At 39.8% G+C, this 20,417-nt stretch overlaps 1 long non-coding RNA gene across 2 annotated transcripts in view; it reads left to right on the forward strand.

The window, feature by feature from the left end:
- The window catches only part of LOC145399512 (uncharacterized), a 29,210-nt gene extending 12,495 nt beyond the window's left edge, over positions 1-16,715 (forward strand). Inside the window, exons 7-10 of one of the 2 annotated variants that reach the window (XR_013897310.1) lie at positions 157-545; positions 1,662-1,775; positions 14,500-15,267; positions 15,298-16,715. This is a non-coding gene — a long non-coding RNA (uncharacterized LOC145399512). The remainder of the gene's footprint in view (positions 1-156; positions 546-1,661; positions 1,776-14,499; positions 15,268-15,297) is intronic. The other variant, XR_013897309.1, reaches the window with a different exon arrangement.
- The last annotated feature ends 3,702 nt before the right edge of the window (positions 16,716-20,417 follow it).

Genomic DNA, 20,417 nt, shown 5'->3' on the forward strand with positions numbered 1-20,417 from the left:
ATAAATTTTTGATAGTAATTTTAGGTATTGTGTAAAGGATTTTGTATATTTGTGATTATTATTAAAGTAATATCCCCACCACTACCACAACTAGCACCACGACCAGCACCACAACCACCACCACCACATCCTAACATCTTCCTATCCCTATTGCAGATCAGTAACAAGAAGGGTGATAAGGAGAGAGTGCGAAAAAAATCCAGTGCGAAAAAAATCCAGTGCAAAGAAAAACAAGGAGAGTGATGGCCAAGAATGAACTATACCCATGCTGACCAAGAATTTTCAAGATTAAAGTTTCAAGATTTTTAAGAATTTTCAACATTTGCAAGAAAATTTCAAGGTGTTGCAAGAATTTTAATTTTTTTTCAAGATTTTTCAAGTTTCAAGATTTAGGTTGCAAGAATTTCAAGTCTTAAGTTGCAAGAATTTCAAGACTAAAGTTGCAAGAATTTCAAAAAAAGTTTCAGTTTATACCATCTTGCAAGAAATAAATCACCCCAAACTCTTTACTTTGAGAGTTGGAGTTGGAGAAATAGTGATTGTAAGTACTGTATTTGTATATATTTCTGTACCTACCCACACTTACCTACTTATACTCATCTACCCACACACATCTAGCCTCACTTATTCACCCCTATATACAGTATATGCCCCCATAAACAGTATATACCCCATATCTACCCATTTATATAGCTTCCCACATTAAGAAGTGTGAGACTAACTAGGAGAGTGGAGACAGAGTGAGGGGCAGACCGAGGATGAGGAGGAGGGATGAGGTAGAAAAGTGAGACTAAATAGGAGAGTTAGGGGGAGACTGAGGGATGGAGTGGAGAGGTTTGAGATTAAATGGGAGTATGAGAGGTGGAGAGGGAAACCAAGGATGGGATGGGGTAGCGATGTATATGGAACTAACTAGGAGCGAATGTGAGGAGGGGGGGAGAGGGAGGGGGAGGCCAAGGATGAGATGGAGGGATGGAGTGGAGAGGTATATGAGACTGACGAGGAGTGAGTGAGGTGGAGGGGGGGAGAGGGAGGGAGAGGCCTAGGATGAGATGGAGGGATGGAGTGGAGAGGTATGCGAGAGAGGGAGGGGGGGGTTTGGGCTGGGAGCAGGGCAGTGAAATAGCAGGGGACAAGGCAACATGGAGGCGATTTGTTTGTGGTCACCCGTTAGGGGATTAAGGTTACTGGCAATAGACATCAGTTTTATAGCTCTTCTTTGTGACTAGCATCATATTGTAGTGTTAATCTGTTATATATATTATATTTCCATGCACTTCTTCATGACTATCATTATATTCCATTGTTAATCAGTTATGTAGCTTCTTTCCATAGCACTTTCTGACTAGCATTATATTCTAGTGTTTATCTGTTATATATTTTAGCATATTTACATAGCACTTCTTTGTGACTAGCATCATATTCTAGTGTTAATGTTACATAAAATTTATTTCCATAGCACTTCTTTGTGACTAGCATCATATTCTAGTGTTAATTACTTGATGATTTACAGAAGAGACTGACTAGGAGAGAAGATAGTCATGCTAGAGACTGACTAGGAGAGATTAAATTTATAAGACTGACTAGGAGAGTGTTATAAATATTTGGTAATTTTTAACTCTCTCTCTCTCATTTATGGTAATACTATATTTCTTTCACAGGACCCACACGCTCTCTCTCCTGACTGGGCTCAGCTCACTGGCATATGAGCCCAAATTCAGCTGATCTCAGTTTCCTCTCCTTGGCTGAGCTCATCTCCTGTGGCCCCTAAGCAGGTAGGTTTTGATTTTCTTTTTTTCTCTCAGTATATACATAAAGTTTAGTCTTGATTCTGTCAGTTGATGAACAGAATGGTTTGCACTGATGGGCCAGAAAGAAAGAAAAGGTTCTTAGTTCTTTTATTGTATTTAGGGCAAAAATACATTGTGGCTAAATTTTTAAACCTTATTTATTTAAAATATGAAAAACAAAATGTATATATATTAATATGGACAGTTTGCATCATTTCATGTACAATCGACCTAAGAAGTGACAGCGGAGTATCGAGAAGGTTTTGGTCAATGATAATAGATAATACTGCTCGTATATGGCAAAGTACCTGTACATTTCAGAATTGTAGGAAACTTACAATAAGAAGAAATCCTAAAAGGAACTCGTTGAAATTTCAGAACTATTGCTCAAGGACAGTCAGGAATAAGTTGAGTTTAATTGTAGTGTGGTAAGCAAGCAATTATTTTTGGTAGCATAACACTGAAAAGAAAAGGCCTTCAGTAAACAATGAAAATCTATCATTTCTATAAGATATTTACCTTTAGACTGCTAATAAGTTATTTGTCTGTCTCCATTGACAATGACAGAAAGCAGGAATGTGGCATAAGTTAGTAGGCTAATTTAAATGGCTCGATCAACAAGCACGGATGAAAATAAAGTAGTCATGCATCTGTTACACTGCATTTGGCCATTTTTCTAAAAAGAAAAATCTGTGGAAGACTTAAATAAGCCCGAGAACTATCAGTGAATGAAATAGAACCTCGCAAATTTGCCGGGAGTCGGAGTTCCTTGGAGAATGCAAACCTTGGTGCCTGAACAACTGGCAAGAGTAATAAAATGCAATAAACAAATGAGTTGCAAACTTCCAAATCACCATTTTCAATTACAGGACATAGTTGTGGTTTATTTAAAGATTTAAAAGATCAAACAAGTGCTTCTTTTTTTTGCATGAGTTTTGTCTTTTCTCCCAGGTGTAAGAGAAAAAGGTAAACTGTCATACCTAGTCATTTAGCATCAATTGGGAATAGATACAGTAATTATTGTTATGCTTGGTCGAAAGCAAGGAATAAGAGGCGGAAAAGATCTTGCTGCAGATTTGGGTAGGAGATCCTTGTAAGAACAATTTAATTGTAGCAGCTTCGTCATTGTTCCTATATCACCACCGTAGCATTTGAAAAGCAAGTAACGTATTGCTTTCACGAGAATTGTCCTAGGTTGACCTTCGAAACTCCTGTATATAATCGGTTTTAGAAATCCTTGGGTGTAAACATGAGCATATTACACATTCATTTCTCATAAATCTTAGCGTGATATACTATGCTTTTTTAAGTGATCTGAAACTGCCATCACTTCTTGGGGTGACTGTACAAGAGGATATTGTGTAATATAGACAGAAGTCCTATGTATGTTCCTTCAGTTTTTGGAAGGGATGGTTAAATTAAAAAATACTTTCAGTAATATTAAAAATGTACCAAATGAATATCAGGTAAGCCTCAATTTGAGCCTCTGGATGAGAAAGTGATGTAAGAAACCTAATTTTTCAGTCCAGTGGTATAATGAAATGACTAAGGGATTGCCAGATGGAAGCCCAGTGTACCCTCAATAAAAAAAAATATTGGCACTCTGGGCTCGGGTAAGATGTGAAATGCTTCTTTTCTGGTTCAGTTTAATTCACAAAATTGGTAGGGTTGCCATGTAGTGCAATGTTACTCCGACTAATCCAGCTATATACAGTAATACCTTGAACGATACCCCTAGATGCAATAACCTGGCATAACAGTGGGGATAGAAATACCACCGTACTCCACCTAACGATGCCCAAACCCTGGTTTAATGATGGGTTATGGGTTTTGATTTTTCTTACCAATTTTGATGATATTTTAGACAAAAATTGTGTTTAGGTTGATTACTGCTTTTAGACTTAGTGTTTTAGCCATAGGTGGGGTGAACATTGTCATTTTGGGGGTACAGTTTACTAAGCTTGATTTTTTCCAGACTCATATTTGATGATTTTCAGATTTTATTTGTTGGTTTAGTGAGTTAATTACAGGTGTTACATTTAGGTTAGCTTCCTTGACAGTTGTCAGGCCATTTAGATTAGCTTTAAACTTGATTTGGGACTCATTTGAGTGGGATTTGGATTTGGCTGGGGGGGAAACCCAAGGCTGGTAAACACACCACATTACACATTAAAAGTACCCTGATGTATGATACCCCGCCTAATGATGGGGTTTTACCTAACCAAGTACAACGTTAAACCAGGGTATGCTTGTATCTGTAAAGTATAATACGAGCAATACAAAGTGAAATAATTCCCGTAAATCATTGGCCGTGTATCAATTTCTCACTGAAAAGGTGCCGATATATTTTTTTGAAATTGAGGCTACACACGGAAAATAGGCAGTCAAAAGTATTCATTCATGGGTGTGATAGTTTCTTTTCAATGAGTATTCTAGTGACTATAATGGTCTATAATTTTCCTAACTTTAAAATTTATCCAGACATACAGAATAGTCACAGTAGTTATTTTTTTGGGTTATTTCAGTTATTTTTTAAGGTTATTTTTTCCAAGTTTAATTTTTTTCATTATTTTGGAAAGTGGTTTTATGAGGTGGATTTTCAAATTTTTGTTGTCCCTAACCTTTCATGAATAATGCTTCTGTACATTATTATTATTCATCCATCCATCATCCAATCCTACATTGCCCCATGAGGAGCATAGGAGCCCGGGGCTAGGCAGTTGGCCCCGACATTTAAGATGAGTGAATTATTATTATTGTTATTACCGGTATTATTTTTATTTGTATAGATTGCAACTTAAGGTGGCATTAGTCTGTTCACTTTGTTGGTGCAAATTTATGCCTTGGAAGTGCTGTGGAAAGGATGTAGGCCCCTCTCTCTCTCTCTCTCTCTCTCTCTCTCTCTCTCGCGCACACGCACACACACGCGCGCACACACACACCTCTTTTGTATCATTAAGGAAGGTCCCTAACACCTGTTCCTAAGTGAATTATTTTGCTTTTTACATCTTACCATCCTTCGGCGAATTATTGTTGGATAAGGAAGCTCCCTAATACCTTTCCCTCAGTGGTTTATTTTGCTTTATATGCCTTGCCATCCTCATTTAAATTATTATTCAAGTATTTCCCCAACACATGTTCCTAAGTGATTTATTATGCTTTTGTACACCTTGCCATCGGGTCAATAATAATTTTTTTTGGTTTTGGTCCTTAACTCCTCCTCCTAAATGTGTGTGTTTTAAACCCATCCTGTTTTGTCAGTTACATCAGCATAAGCTTTACTGGAACCAGCCTTAGCCGAGAATAAACTGCTAAGGAAGAGGTGTTAGGGAGAAACATACCCAGATTAGAGAAAATTTGACTAGTAACCAAGGAGACTCGTTCATATACTTAATTGCTCAGTTGATGGCCAGGTTTAGTCAGGTTTTAGGGAAATTTTGACTAGTAACCAAGGAGACTCATTTGTCTCACAATTGCTCAGTGTATGGTGTGGTATAGTCAGGTTGTATGGAATATTTGACTAGTAACCAAGGAGACTCATTTGTATCTCATAATTAGCCTACTCAGTGTTTGTTGTGGTATAAGAGACTTATTCAGACCTCATTCCTCAGTGTATAGCCAATTATGGTCATCTTGTAGGGAAAATTTGACTAGTAACCAAGGAGACTCATTTGTAGTTGGCCTAAGAAGTGATGGCAGAGTATCCAGACTTTTGGGCAGTGATAATGCATATACTCCTCATACTGTATCTTTAAAAGGTGAAACCCATTATGTAAACCTGTGACAGAAAATAGTCAAAGTACCCATATACACTCAAACCTTGATTTGAGGGACTTCCATTTAAGGGATTTCGGATTTAAGGGACTCCATATTCAACCTTACAAATGGACAACACCGTTCAAAAATATGTAATGTCTAGGTTATACACATTGTTTCTTTATACAGTACCCGTAAATATATCATATAAGTGAAACAATCATTGCATTTCATAATACGATCGTCTTTATATGTGGTAAAACAATGGACATTTTCAAGTAAGGGACAAGATTCCCCATTTAGCCCCTTAAATGGAGCTTTGAGTGTATTTCAGAATTGTAGGAAGCAGTTTGTTGGTTTCGAGAATAGAAAATCCTAAATGGAACTAATTAAAATTTCACAGCTATCACTTGGGGACAGTCAGGAATAACTTGAGTTCAAATCTCGTATGGTAACATGCAATAATTTTTAGTAGTGTAAGCCTGAGTAAAAAATAAAATTAGTTATTAATATTTATAATTTGTTACAATATTAGGGAATAATTTAAAGTCGTAGGTAGGGGGAGAGAGAGAGTAGGTAGGGAGAATGTGGGAAAGCGGCGTAAGTCAGTGGGCTATTTTAAGTGTTTTGATCAAGCACGAAAGGAGACAACTTTTACCCAAACACATGCAGTTATTGCACTGCATTTGGCCAGTTTTCCATTTAAAAAATCTTTGGATGATTTAATATTACCCAGAAAAAAAGATAAACTGCTTTAAATAAACAAGTGCTATGGAGTGAACTAATATATATAAAATCAAAATTTGCCAAGAGTTTGAGTTCCTTGGAGAATGCCAACTTGTCGTTGCCTAGTATCCTGAGTGCATAAACTGATAGCAAGAGTAATAAAATGCTCCATCTTATTTATAGTCCGACACCCTAATCCTGCAAAGGGTGGCTGCAGACAAAACGCCTCCAAGTCGCTCTGTTACCCACCATTTGACTGCCCTCCCCCAACTCACTCAAATGCAAAGGTTCATAAACAAATCATTGATATCAAAACTTCCAAATCAGAGTTTTCAGCTAAGCAGGGCATAGCGGTTTATTTAAAAAGAAAGGTACAACATTAAAAGGTAGAGCAAAAAGTTGCAATATTAGGGAATATTTAGTCATATTTTTTTTCCCCAAAGGTATGACATAACAAGCTAGAGCAGTGTGTGCTTTTGGATTGCAAGAGTTTACATACTCATGATTTGGTCCCTTTTATTGCCTTCTGTAAGAGAAAAGAGCAAAATCTGTCATAAGTCCTTACAACTAAAAATAATTTAGCAGTTATAAGTGAGGGGAAGAGGAGGAGTAAAATAAAAGGCAGAATAAATAAATAAAAGGCAGAATGGTCTTGCTGCTTCTACAGATTGGATATCATTACTAAGAATAATTTCATTGTTGTGGCATCCTTATTATTGCTGTACCACCATAGCATCTGACAATAGGGATGGAGTGGAGAGGTATATGAGAGGGGGGTGTGAGCTGGGAGCAGGGCAGTGAAATGGCAGGGGTCAGGGTGACATGGAGGCAATTTATTTGTGGCTACCCCTTACGGGATTAAGGCGTCTGGCGATAGATAGATAGTATTGCACTCACAAGAATTTTCCTTAATTGGTTTTTGAAACCAGAGCATCTGTATTTGAAATCCTGGGAAGCAAATACACCAGGAACATGGGGTTATACTGCCACTGTGCATGGAGTAATACACATTCATACATTACTACACATTACTAGATATTACAGATTACACATTCTATACATTACACATTACTGTACATTACACATTACTATACATTACACATTTGACACATTACTAGACATTACACCTTACTATACGTTACACATTCATTCAAACTGGGAAATATTTCACTGCCTCTTGTTATTCATTTTTACATAATACTTAGCGTGATATATATCCTGTTAATCATTTTTGATAATTCTTAACAGGAAATAATACATCTTTGTTATGGCATGATGAAGGCACAATTTTTATCTTATATATATTATTTTACATTCACTGTCATCACTTTTTGGGGCCATTGTACCGCAGAATTGCATATTATATGGTCCAGTGTAAGCATGCAGGACAAATTTGACTAGTAACAAAGGAGATTCATACTTCATAACAGTTGCTTAGTGCATCTTAGAGGAAATTTGACTAGTAACCTAGGAGTACCTTATTAGGTGAAATGTATGGCAAGGTATAGTCATCTTAAAGGGAAATTTTGACTAGTAACCAAGGAGACTCACCTCTTAAAACCTCATTGTGTCAAAAATCACATAGATTGAGAGTTGATTCTGTTTTAGGAAATAAATGGATGAATGCTGGTGATTATCTCTCTCTCTGTATCTTTGAGCTTAGTTGATGTAAGATAAAAAGATAGTATTTTCACTTCAACTATGCCAATAATTGCCATCTCTCCATCTTGAATACTGAGCTATAAAAATAAACGCTAGAATATAATGTTAGTCACGAAGTGCTATGGAAACGATGTGGAGCCATAGGACTGTCCTTTCTGCCACAGCTACATGAAATACGTTGCAAAAGGATGAAAATTATATTAAAAGATATCTATACTAATATTACACTTGGCCCAAAATTGCTGTCTTGAATGCAATGAGTGTGTGAAATAGAGGAAGCGTTTTGTTTTTGAAGGCTTCAACCTGCTTGCATGTGTTGGCCTTGGTCACCTAATGGTGGCTGTCCATGCTGCTGAATCTCTAGCAGCTGCCCTAGTCATTCCCTCATCCCTGAGGGCACACAATCGCTCGTAGTCTTGAAACTGAGGGCAGGGGTTACTCTTCCCGCACCCTTTTCAAAGTGGAAGCTCGCACCTTCAGCTTAAGTGGTAATCTTGAAAACGTGAGGGTTCACCCCCTTCGTGTGGGTAGGCGCGACAAACACTTCGTAACGCCAATTAGTTTTAAAATGTAAAATCTTCGAATAAAGCGTATGACAGTCTTCAAGATAGACGTAGTATATCTTAATGTTCGCAATTTTCTTTATTATTAATGACTAGCATTTGTTCTTGAATACTGTGTAAAACGATATATACTGTTTTTATATTTACCTTGTGGTGAACATAGCTGAAGTGGTCAGGGAGTCCACACTGCTTCTGGGTTTATTGGACTTATTCTCATATATAGGAATTTAGTCCAGTAGTTCCTCGAGTCCGATAAAAGCGAATCCTGGTCTGTTAAGTCTATTATATCGAGGTCTTACTTATCCAGTTAAGCAGGTAGTCTATTAGAGTACAGTACAGTATATCTGATTAAGCCAATATTCCATTACATCCAGTTAAGCATATAGTCTACTACATTATATCCGATAATGCCTGATCAGTAATCTGATATGTAAGACTAAAAATTTACCAGTTCTTCAGTGTTCATTATATCTATATGGTTACCCAATAATGCGATGTGCAAGACTACGGGTAATGCAGGGGTCTTCCTTCATTGGTAAATCCAATATCCAATCAATCCAGGGGTGGCAAAAAAAAGGGTGCACTGTCTTTGCAACGTAAAGACAAATACAAATAAATATAGAAATGAATATAAACAATTACAGATAAATACAAATACAAACCCAGTGGAGTGCAGGCTTAGTTCTCCCCCTTCATAGCAGTTACACAACTTCCTTTTGGTGATAAGGAGAAAGTAAATGATATTTGTACAGTACTCCGGCTCTAATACCACGCCCAAAGTGGAAGTTCACACCTTCAACGTAAGCGGTAATCTTGAAAGTGTGAAAGTGCACCCCTTTGTGTGGGTTTGGTGTGGCAAATGGTATCTATCAATCTATCTATCTATAGCCCGATGCCCTAATCCGGGAGAGGGTGGCCGTGGACAAAAATTCCTCCAAGTCGCTCTTGTCACCCACTAGTTGACTGCCCTCCCCCCAACTCACTCCCCCCTCGCTCATATACAGTTGGTAACACTGATTAATTTTCAAATTTAAAATATTAAAATAAAACACATGACAGTCTCGAAGGTGGACATACAATCTAATCTCTTAATGTTAGCAATTTTTACCTCTCTTATTATTAAAGATTGGTATTTGTTCTTGAATACTGTGTAAAATAATGCATACAGACTTTGGAGAACCTGTACCATAGGAATGATTAGGTGTCAGACAGCTTCGAAGTGGTTCATGCAGTCAGTAATAACCCTACGAATATGCCTTGGCCGGTTATATCGATTTTGACTACATTTCTGCCTCGGCTAATAAAGGCTGTTGCAATATGGTTAAGGGGCATGCAAAGGGGTGCTATGAGACTCCCTGCGGATTTCAGTACTACGTTGCGGTAACCCTCTCCCATTCACCGGGGAATGCTCTCCTTTCCGTGCGTTTAGATTACCATATGGATAGGGCCATCAATCCTTTCCGTAGCACTTCTTTGTGACTAGTATCAATATTCTAGTGTACTTGTGTTACTGGACGACACAGGCTGCGGGCAAGTACGCAGGGTGTGGGCCGTGATTTTTTATTCCTTGTAATATCATATAGTTGTACTTGCTTATGGTGTTGATAAAAATTATTTGGTGAATATAAATTATGCTCTAATTTACGATGTTTATTCTTTGCTTCGTGTTTTCTCATAGAAATTTGTTTTATGGTAATTGTTACTGAGAAAGTGTTAGGAAATTTCATTAGCTACATTTTGGTTTATAAACATTTACTGTAGGACAATTTTGGTGGGTTTTCTGTACCGCAAAATCGCACTGCAGTGCGGGAGTGGTGTTTCGCATGGCCAAAGTTGCTAAATTATTTTTTCCCTGCCTTTATTTATGCCTCTATCTGCATGGGTGCACGTGCGGAACAATACATTGAGATGCAAGAAAATTCTAAAGCAAAAAAGTTAAGGGGCAGTTTTGTTGGACACAGCTTGCATCGTACATTAATGAGCGGGTGAGATTAGGTTTGACGCAGCCTTCATCTTGCAGCAACGAGCAGGTTACTTTGCCCCACTACACTGAAGTATCGGGAGGGTTAATTTATCGCTACTTTTTTTTTTCCATAGTACTTCTTTGTGACTAGCATCATATTCTAGTGTTCCTAGGTACGTCTCGGCATTCAAGATGGAGAGAGAGCAATTTTTGGCCAAGTTATCATAAATAACATCTCCTACCCATGTGTGATTTTTTTTTTTTTCTTACACAAAATACAATATCACATCTCTACAGCCTTCCTGTAGCACTTATTCGTGACTAGCATGATTATCCACACATCTAGCTTGAGTTTACAGATTATTTTAATGTATAAGTGCAATATCTTAATTTTGAATATGGAATGCTTTGCTTTTTCTTATTCTGTATAGTTATTTCTATTTAATTTTGTTTTGCCTGTTGTGCAATGCGTTTTTAAAATGTACTTTGATGTATTTTTTGTATTTTTTTTTAATGCTTTTCTATTGTAATTGATTTTGTTGCTTTACCCGTGTTGCCTATGTATCTACCTTCCTTCCTACCTCCCTCCCTATCTACCTACCTACCTTCCATCCTTCCTACCTGCCTGCCTGCCTTTCTACATTTCTTACTTCCCTCCTCCTTTCATTTCTTTCGTTCTGGTCCTTTCTTCCCTCCTTCATTTCTTTTTGTTCTTTCTTCGTTCCCTCTTTCATGTCTCAACATTCGCTCCTTCCTTCCCTACCTACGTTCCTTCTTCCCTCCTGCCCGCCTTCCTACCTTTGTTCGTACCTACTTCTCTTGTTCCTTCCCCCTTCTCTGTCTACCTACCTACTTTCTCTCTCTCTCTCTCTCTCTCTCTCTCTCTCTTTCTCTTTCTCTTTCTTTCAGGGCTGGGGTCAATTCATTGTCAGGTCAATTCCAGTTCAGAATAAAACTTAAATTAATTCCAATTCAATTCAGTTAGTAAAAGAAAATTCCAATTCAGTTAATTATGGTCTAGATTTCATTCAAAATTCAGTAAAATTAATTATGGTCTAGATTTCATTCAATTAAAATGTTTTCAATTCAGAATCAATTTTAATCTACTCAGCACCATGAAATCTAACTGAAATAAAAATGAGGTTTCAAATTAACATCTTTATTATTAGTCTGACACACTACAGCTGAACTTTTGAATCTTAACTTCGTTTTTTTTTTTTTTTTAAACAAAAATTATGCAGGAAATAGTTTGTTAAATGATAAAGTAAATTTAATAGGTTACTTGATATATTTTTTACTGTTTTGTGATAGCAAACTGTCTATAATACTGTTTGAGTATACTGTAAGTTAATTATTGTACAGTAATGAATTCCCGTATTATATACAGTATAAAATATTTTATCAGTTCAGTCATCAATTCATTGATATCAATTCCAGTTCAGTTCAGTTAATTTTTTTATATTTCTCAATTCCAAATCATTTTTTAAAATAAATTCCAATTCATTTCATAATTGACTCCAGCCCCCTCTCTCCCTGCTTAGTCTCTTTCTCTACCTACTCTCTCTCCCCCTAACTACTCTCTCTCTCCCTACCTACTCTCTCTCCCCCTAACTACTCTTTCTCTCTCCCTACCTACTCTCTCTCCCCCTACCAACTGTCTTCCCCTATTCTCTTCCTCTACCTGCTGTCTCCCCCAACCTACTCTCTTCCCCCACCTACTCTCCCTGTACCTACTTTCTCCCCCCCTACTTATTCTCTTCCCCTAGCTAGTCTCTTCCCTTACCTACTCTCTCCCCCTACCTACTCTCTCTCTCTTCCCCTACCAACTCTCTTCCTCTATCTACTGTCTCTCTCTTCCTCTATCTACTGTCTCTCTTCCCCTACCAACTCTCTTCCTCTATCTACTGTCTCTCTCTTCCCCTATCTACTGTCTCTCTCTTCCCCTATCTACTGTCTCTCTCTTCCCCTATCTACTGTCTCTCTCTTCCCCTATCTACTGTCTCTCTCTTCCCCTATCTACTGTCTCTCTTCCCCTACCTACTGTCTCTTTCCCTACCTACTGTCTCTTTCCCTACCTACTGTCTCTTCCCCTACCTACTCTCTCCCCCTACCCCTACCAACTCTCTTCCTCTATCTGTCTCTTCCCCTATCTACTCTCTCTCTTTTTCCCCTACCCCTACCAACTCTCCCCCTACCCCTACCAACTCTTCCTCTATCTACTGTCTCTCTTTTTCCCCTACCTACTCTCTCCCCCCACCCCTACCAACTCTCTTCCCCTATCTACTCTCCCCATACCAACTCTCTTCCCCTATCTACTCTCCCTTACCTTCTCTCTTCCCTTACCAACTCTCTTCCCCTATCTACTCTCCCTTACCTTCTCTCTCTTCCCTTACCTTCTCTCTCTTCCCATACCTTCTCTCTCTTCCCATACCTACTCTTTCCTCCTACCCCTACTTACTCTCCCCCTACCAACTCTCTTTTCCCCTATCTACTCTCTCTTCCTCTGTCTACTCTCTTCCCCCACCTACTTTCCCTGTACCTACTCTCTTCCCCTAGCTAGTCTCTTCCCTTACCTACTCCCTCTCTTCCCCTACCCCTACCAACTCTCTTCCCCTATCTACTCTCTCCCCCTACCCCTACCAACTCTCTTCCTCTATCTGTCTCTTCCCCTATCTACTCTTTTTTTCCCCTACCTACTCTCTTTTTTCCCCTACCTACTCTCTCCCCCTACCCCTACCAACTCTCTTCCTCTATCTACTCTCTCTCTCTTTTTCCCCTACCTACTCTCCCCCTATATACTCTCTCTTCCCCTACCAACTCTCTTCCCCTATCTACTCTCCCCGTACCAACTCTCTTCCCCTATCTACTCTCCCTGTACCAACTCTCTTCCCATACCTACTCTTTCCTCCTACCCCTACTTACTCTCCCCCTACCCCTACCAACTCTCTTTTCCCCTATCTACTCTCTCTCTTCCCCTGTCTACTCTCTCTTTTCCCCTGTCTACTCTATCTCTTCCCCAACCTACTCTCTCTTCCCCTACCTACTCTCCCCCCCTACCCCTACCAACTTTATCTACTCTCCCCCTACCCCTACCTACTCTCTCCCTGTACCAACTTGCTTCCCCTACCTTCTTTCTCTTCCCCTACCTTCTTTCTCTTCCCCTACCCCTACCAACTCTCTTCCCCTATCTACTATACCTACTCTCCCCGTACCAACTCTCTTCCCCTATCTACTCTACCTACTCTCCCCGTACCAACTCTCTTCCCCTATCTGCTCTCCCTGTACCAACTCTTCCCCTACCTTCTCTCTTTCCCCTATCTACTCTCTCTTCCCATACCTACTCTTTCCTCCTACCCCTACCTACTCTCTTCCCCTATTTACTGTCCCTCTACCTACTCTTTCTCTTCCCCTACCTACTCTCTCGCTGTACCTACTTTTTCTCCCCTTACCTACTCAATTTTCCCCTACCCACTCACTCTACCTGCTCTCCTCCGTACCTACTTTCCCTCTACCTACTCACTCCCCCCTACATACTCTCCCTTTTCCCCTACTTCTTCCTTTACCTACTTTCTCTCCCCCTACCTAATCACTGTCCCCCCACCTGCTCTCTCCACTTACCTACTCTCCCTACCCTCTCCTTCTACCTTCCTTCTCTTACTCCCCCCCCCCCAACCTACTTTTCTCCCATTCTGCCTTCCCTCTTCATACTACCACCTCACTACCTACATCCCCCCCCCTCCCCCGCTTTGTCTATCCCCTTACCTTCTGCCTCCCCCACCGCTCCAACCTACCTTTCTCCCATTCTGCCTTCCCTCTTCTTACTACCACCTTGCTACCTACATCCCCCCCCCCCTCCTTTGTCTCCCCAATTACCTACCTTGGCTCCCCTTCCTCCTCTGTTTATCACGAGGCAAGAGTCTTCATGGTCACTGGTCATAATAATCATTTTGAGCAAGTTAGGTATCTTACAGGATAGAAGAAATATAAAAACATAAAGACTCATAAGTACATTTGCTTCAATGAAGTTTTTTATGAACAGAACATGGGTGGCCACAGTGGGGATGGTTGTCCTGCGCGGCTGGCTGCTATGTGGCTCCAGGCTGCCCTCCCAGTGTTGCAGAGGACAAGTGCCTGCAACAGAAACAATAGGGTGCTTAGAAATGGAAGGCAGAGAGAGCTAAAATATGTACATGAAGCTCTTTTAAGTAGAAGAGCATACATATTCACAATTAAGCAGAGGTCAGTATGCCATAAAGTAATAATCCAAGGGGATGAGCACTGGTGAACTTGATAGTAACGAAGAATGGCATACTGCTAAAGTATAAAGACCCCCTGTACTCTGCCAATGCTGCTTGTCTGCCTTCTAGTCTTTGCACCTCCTAAATCTCCCTTCACTATAGAAACATTTTCATTTTAATCAGTCAAGAGAATTTAAGATCATATATACTAAAGTTTTAGTCTGCCTCGGTACCTTAGGTACTTTAGTTGCAAAATTTTTAACCAACTTTAGTGTGAGGGTTTATACCTAACAATTCGTTTGAAAAATATTTTCCGACAAATCGAATGTAATCGAGAGGTAACAAGTAATCTGTAGTGAAGGGAAGGAACTATGATGCTTGATGTAAAGCTCAAACTGAGCTGACTGTTTTTTGAAAAAATAGTTGCTCCCCTACTGAGACTTAAGAATATATTTTTTTTGTCACATTATATATATATAGAACTTCACTAAATGACCTGCCATTGATAAATAATTCTTGAAGCAGTTATAAAATTAATACCCGAGTTTTCTGTTAAATCAGTCACCCGAGTTTTCTGTTAAATCAGTCACTTGTTTAAGATAATAAAAAAAATGTTAAATCAGCTACTTGTTTAACATTTTTAAAGTTGAAACCAACCCTAGACTGGAATTAAGTAGGGGAGCAACTACTGAAGTTCCTGCAGATAGTTCCATAGACTCTGGTTGACGTTAAAATTAGACATCAGTCACCTACTACTTTTCCAACTTGGTGTTTACACTATATAACAACTTAGCACTTATAATTCAGCCCTCCAACTTGATTGCTTGGCCATTAACCTCAGCCCTCCAGCTTGATTGCTTGGCCATTAATCGATTTTTTTTTTTTTTTTTTTTTTTTCCCACAAAGCACTCGATAGTTCCCCAATAACTACATACACTGGAGGGATAGTGATTCCCTTGGATTAATTCACCAAGTTGTCTACCACCAGTACCTTGTTCTTTCCCATTTCCATACCAATTCAACATGAGTTAGAGAAATAGTTATTACAAAACCTACTTCAAAGTACATGAACCCAAAGTGGCTGTTATTAATGTAATAGATAAAGTAAGGGTTGGTGTAGATACTCGCACCTTTACAACTTTATAGTATCTACCGTCAACCAGTCAATTGGAACAAAAGCAGGAACTTAATGGTCCCAGCAGTGTTAAAGGACCACATACAATGTGGCATCAGACGCATCCATAACCGCTTCCATGGAGATGTATTAGCATATTACAACTTTACATCCTCTTGTTGAACTATACAGGATGGACCTGGATAGGAGGGCAAAACTCTCGAATGATAGATGAGGGAATTGGTAAAGACGGCTGTATCAACTTGTGTCCAAACCATAACACCTACAATCACTGGTGCCTCTGGGTCAATGGTCTTCATAATTCACCCAGGTTATCAGTAATTGTATTCACAATGGTTGAGATTTGGAGACTGTTAATAGAGCAGTGTTTACTTACATTTTCCCTATCAATCATTGAAGTTGTGTCCTTGGCATCTTGGACACCCTATATATAGCACATACAAGAGGATGGTGATGTAAAATGCTGAATACACACAGAGGAAGAAGTTAGTGCCACATAATGGCCTAAGCTTTAGTGTCTGACATAGCTAAAGTTTAGGCCAGAAACAATTAGCTTAGGAAATATAGGACCGTTGTTGGTGGCATTGGAGACTTGCGTAGCCCCTCGTTCCTTGGTGATTTATTTGACATCCAAATGGCCTCCTATACAATAAAAACCTGAGACGTTAATGGTGGTACACAAGAGACTACGATGCCATGTGATGTACAGAATACTTTGCCAAGGAAGAAGTTACGAAGTACTCCAGTCACCTGAAAGACCCTCACCACCTCCCAGCACTATTAATACTACTAACCCAACTAACACAATAACTTGTTGTGGAGGTGGTGTTGGCACTGAGCTTAGTGTAGGCTGAAATTGGAAAAAAATAAATAAAAAAATATTTTGGCTTTATAATTTTCCCTTTCTAAATTAACTAAAGTGACAAGACAAATGAGGAAAATGGAAGTATGTGTGATTATATATATATATATATAAACAGGATAAATCAAATATATATATATATATACAAACAGGATAAATCAAATTATATATATATATAAACAGGATAAATCAAATATATATATATATATATATATATATCATATATATATATATATATATAAACAGGATAAATCAAATATATATATATATATATATATATATATATATATATATATATATATATAAACAGGATAAATCAAATATATATATATATATATATATATATATATATATATATATATATATAAACAGGATAAATCATATATATATATATATATATATAAACAGGATAAATCAAATATATATATAAACAGGATAAATCATATATATATATATATATATATATATATAAACAGGATAAGTCAACCACAACCAAAGCTCACTAGTCCGGAGGGGGGGTACGACTCCCCCCCCACCCCAAGCCTCATTGGGGGAAGGGCATCGGGATCCCCTCCCTAAACCCCCCATGGGAGGGCACCAGGAGACCCCCCCCCCTTGCTCCCCTGGGGTGGCACTAGCAGATCCCCACTCAGGCCTGGGGGAGGTGGCACCAGCAAAACACTACAACCAAGCCTACCAAAGGAGTACCCCAGTACCAACTCCATCAAGTAAACTCTCCATCCAGCCAATACTGTAACCTGCCCTGACCTGTATATCACCCTATGTATACCCTGTCATGTCCTGTGTACAATGTCCTGCGTGTGTACCCTGTTGTGTGTCCCTTGTCTTGTGTACCTGTTTGTGTGTGTGTGTACCGTCCTGTGAGTGCCCTGACCTGTGTGTACCCCATCTTGTGTGTATACCCTATCCTGTGTGTACCCTATCCTGTGTGTGTGTACCCTATCCTGTGTGTACCCAATCTTGTGTGTGTACCCTGTCCTGTGTGTACTTTGTGTGCATACCCTATCCTGTGTGTGTACCCTATCCTGTGTGTATACCCTGTCCTGTGTGTGTACCCTGTTCTGTGTGTGTACCCTATCATGTGTGTACTATATCCTGTGTGTGTACCATCCTGTGTGTACTATATCCTGTGTGTACCCTGTCCTGTGTGTGTACACCCTGTCCTGTGTGTACTTTGTGTGCGTACCCTGTCCTGTGCGTACCCTGTCCTATGTGTGTACCCTGACCTGTGTGTGTACCCTGTCCTGTGTGTACTATATCCTGTGTGTACACCGTCCTGTGTGTGTACTCTGTCCTGTGTGTACACCCTGTCCTATGTGTACACCCTGTCCTGTGTGTACACCCTGTCCTATGTGTGTACACCCTGTCCTATGTGTGTACACTGTCCTATGTGTGTACACTGTCCTATGTGTGTACACCCTGTCCTGTGTGTGTACCCTGTCCTGTGTGTGTACACCCTGTCCTGTGTGTACCCTCCTGTGTGTACACCGTCCTGTGTGTGTACCCTCCTGTGGGTACACCGTCCTGTGTCTGCACCCTCCTGTAGGTAAACCCTGTCCTATGTAGCATCCTGTGTGTACCCCATCTTGTGTGTACCCTGTCCTGTGTACACTATCCTTTGTGTACCCTGTCCTGTGTGTACCCTGTCCTGTGTGTACCCTGTCCTGTGTGTACCCTGTCCTGTGTGTACTCTCCTATATGTACCCCACCTGGTGTGTACCCTGTCTTGTGTGTACCCTATCCTGTGTGTACCCTGTCCAGTGTGTACCCTGTCCTGTCTGTACCCTATCCTGTGTGTACCCTATCCTGTGTGTGTATCCTGTCCAGTGTGTACCATATCCTGTGTGTACCCTGTCCTGTGTACCCTATCCTGTGTGTACTGTCCTATATGTACCCCACCTGGTGTGTACCCTATCCTGTGTGTACCCTGTCCTGTGTACCCTATCCTGTGTGTACCCCGTCCTGTGTGTACCCTGTTCTGTGTACCCTACCCTGTGTGTGTATCCTGTCCAGTGTGTACCCTGTCCTGTGTGTACCATATCCTGTGTACCCCATCGTGTGTGTACCCTATCCTGTGTGTACCATGTGTGTACCCTATCCTGTGTGCAACGTCCTGTATACCATATCCTGTGTACCCTAACCCTTCTTAATAACAATTCACTTATCTTTAAAGCAATGAGTTACTATTTAATATATATTTAACCTTATTAACCTTAACCCTATTAGCTTAGTAACACATTTTATTTACAAAGGGAAAGTAGAGCATTAATAATACTGACGAGTACAAGAATAATAATAATAATAATAATGGAATAACAACAGTAACAATAACTACCTATCTATAGTAATAATAATGATAATACTAATAATAATCCTGATTTTAATTTTCCTTATTAAAAGAATTAGCATGTGGCGAGAACAGGAAAGAACAGAGAGGAGAACAGACAGAACAGAGAAAATAAACAGGAGAAGAACAGATGAGAGAGAAGAGAATAGAAGACAGATGAGAGAGAAGTGAACAGATGAGGGAGATGAGAACAGATGAGAGAGAAGAGAACAGATGAGAGATGAGGACAGATGAGAGAGATGAGAGATGAGGACAGATGAGAGAGATGAGAACAGATGAGAGAGAAGAGAACAGATGAGAGAGAAGAGAACAGATGAGAGAGAAGAGAACAGATGAGAGAGAAGAGAACAGATGAGAGAGATGAGAACAGATGAGAGAGATGAGGACAGATGAGAGAGATGAGGACAGATGAGAGAGAAGAGAACAGATGAGAGAGATGAGAACAGATGAGAGAGATGAGAACAGATGAGAGAGAAGAGAACAGATGAGAGAGATGAGAACAGAGATGAGAGATGAGAACAGAGATGAGAGATGAGAACAGATGAGAGAGAAGAGAACAGATGAGAGAGAAGAGAACAGAGATGAGAGATGAGAACAGATGAGAGAGATGAGAACAGATGAGAGAGATGAGAACAGATGAGAAAGAAGAACAAAGAGAACAGAGATCAGAGATAAGAACAGATGAGAAAAAGAATAGAGAGCAGAGTAGAACAGATGAGAGCGAAGAGAATAGAGAACGGAGATGAGAGGTGAGAACAGAGATCAGAACAGATGAGAGAGAAAAGAAGAGAGGAGGGGACGAGAGAACAGAGAACAGAAAAGAGGAGAAGATAGAGAGAGAACAGGGAGGAGAACAGAAAATGGAAAAGAGAACTGAGGCGAGAACAGAAAGTCAGAAAAGAACTGGGGAGAGAACAGAGAGGAGAACTGGGGAGAGAACAGAGGAGAACTAAGGAGAGAACAAAGAGAGAACTGAGAAGGGAACAGAGAAGAACTGGGGGAGAGAACAGAGAAGAACTGGGGAGAGAACAGAGAGGTGAATTGGGGAGAGAACAAATAGAACTGGGGAGAGAAGAGAGAGAACTGGGGAGAGAAGACAGAAGAACTGAGGAGAGAACAGAGAGGAGAACTGGGGAGAGAACAGAGAGGAGAACTGGGGAGAGAACAGAGAAAAGAACAAAGAGAACGGAGAGGAGAACTGAGAAGGGAACAGAAAGAATAGAGAACAGAGAGGAGAACTGAGAACAGAGAAGAACTGAGGAGAGAAGAGAGAGAACTGAGAAGTGAACAGAGGAGAAGAGAGAACAGAAAGGAGAACTGGGGAGAGAACAGAGAACTGAGGGCAAAATCACTA

Source organism: Coenobita brevimanus, chromosome 49 (genome assembly GCF_032717465.1).
Source record: "Coenobita brevimanus isolate Jiangsu-jjx chromosome 49, ASM3271746v2, whole genome shotgun sequence".
NCBI lineage: Eukaryota > Metazoa > Arthropoda > Malacostraca > Decapoda > Coenobitidae > Coenobita > Coenobita brevimanus.